Source organism: Lygodium microphyllum, chromosome 2, assembly GCF_053477565.2.
Source record: "Lygodium microphyllum isolate KBCC chromosome 2, Lygodium_microphyllum_v1.1.10, whole genome shotgun sequence".
NCBI classification, from domain to species: domain Eukaryota; kingdom Viridiplantae; phylum Streptophyta; class Polypodiopsida; order Schizaeales; family Lygodiaceae; genus Lygodium; species Lygodium microphyllum.
The window spans coordinates 108,922,516-108,924,552 of NC_141136.1; the positions used below are offsets into that span (position 1 = coordinate 108,922,516).

The 2,037-nt window shown below is 36.2% G+C and overlaps 1 pseudogene; it reads right to left on the bottom strand.

Annotated features, from left to right (window-relative positions):
- Positions 1-219: 219 nt before the first annotated feature.
- On the bottom strand, positions 220-866 carry LOC148040168 (actin-3 pseudogene; annotated as a pseudogene).
- Positions 867-2,037: the final 1,171 nt, after the last annotated feature.

Consider the following 2,037-nt stretch of genomic DNA (forward strand, 5'->3'; position numbering starts at 1 on the left):
TACAACCTTTAATTAGACCACCAAGACTTGTGATGAGCACTAAGGTCTAAAGACACTATGGTCTTCTAAACTTGCTACATAGCCAACCCATTCAATGATGCAACCAAATCCACCAAAATGAAATTGTAAAGAAAAGATAATCAAATGAAAGAACTCCCTTAACATTAATTGGAATTCCTCCATGATGCTAAAATGGAGCCTCACCCATACATTAAACTTTCACTTAGGTGAAGTGATGTTGCTTGATGCAAGAGCAATTATCTCCTTGCTCATTTGGTCAAAAAATCCAAGAAACATTGCAAGACCGCCACTAAGTACAACATTTCTATACAAATCTTTATGAATATCTATGTTACAATTCATGTTAGATTTGTAGATAATCTCATGAGTTCCTATGGCTTCCATCCTTTAGACACCTAAAACATTTAGCATCGATGGTAATAACTTAACCATCTAGATTTAATTGCTTTCTTCTAATGAGGAAATACTCTTTGCACTTCCCAATTCTTGCTCACAAACAAAGCCACATGGGTTAGTTTCTCTTTCATATCTCTTACAAATTTTCTCCAAATTGTGTTGGTAAAAGAATATTCTCATTCAATGAGAATCTTCTTTGCTACCAGTAGCAAGGTCCAAATCAAGAAAAGCATACCATAGTGCATACCCCACTTAAATAGGGATAACATGGGTAACATCATTAGCAAAATCCAACACAATACTAGTTGTTCTCCCATTGGCATATAAAGAAATGACTACTTGTACAAGAACATACATGGTTAATGTAGGGCTAGTGCATTGAAGGTGTCAAACATGATATGGGTTATATTCTCTCATTTAGCCTTGGGGTCTAGTGGTGCTTTAATCATCTTCTCTTGTTTATCCTGAGGGTTTAGTCATCTTCCTCGGTGTGTATGTGTGTGTGTGTGTGCACATGCACACACACACATGCACACATGTGCATGCAAGGCCCATGAGGCCATGTTGACATAGCTTGCTAGTATGAACCTATCTTATGATCCTAATCACTCACAACACTAATGCATATTGTTGAAATATGCATCTCTAATAGGCTCATGTGAATCCCCCTTTAGTTGTTGGAAAAAGGGGGAGATGTATTTGAGCTCCCTTGAGAGAAGTAGTTGGACCCATGTGATCTTGAAATCACTGATTAAGTAAGTAAGCCACTTTCCTTAGCCTATATAAGAGGCTCATTCTCATTGTAACAAACAAATATTTGATCTATCATTATGAATACATTTCTACTCTTTGATATATAAGAGGCTCATTCTCATTGTAACAAACAACTCTTTGATCTATCATTATGAATACATTTCTACTCTACATCTAACTTATCTATCTTGCTCTTTCTTTTCTCTCCACACACACATTCTCTCACACACACAACCATGAGCACTTTATGATACCATCCTCCATAGCCAAGTTATCAAACTCATGATCATGTGTGGAAGCACTGAAATTCCAACATGGTATTAGAGTGGTTGATCATTAGGGGACCTACTTACTTTGGCTTGATTAAACTCTTCACTAATCACTTTCTTGTAGTTGTCTTCTAGAATGCCATCAAGTACTAATCTTCTTTGTTAATCCTCTTTCTAATCTCCTCTTTTGTCTCCCCTACTCTCTCATCTTATCTCCACTCACCCTCTTTATCCTCTCCTCTTTTATTTCCACCTAGCTCTTTTAAATCTTAGCTTCTCATAGACTTTGTCTTATTTATTCTTAACCTACTTCTCTATCCACTTTCTCCTCTTTTATCATCACCTTCCTACTTTATTGAGATAGAGATTATTTATTTCATTAATATTTTTTATTAAAACCTTATCTAAAGCTTTAACTAGTCTTAGTGGTGGCAGATTCAATGGCCCATTAGTGAGATCCAAGGTAGCTATCATAGCTCATCAAGCTCATCCATAGCCAAAGTCAATGGTATCTTGTAGATTTAGAGATGGGTTGTATCTCTGTTAAAGCTCATTTCAAATCAATCATTCCACATTAGAGCAAAGCCTGATCATGAAT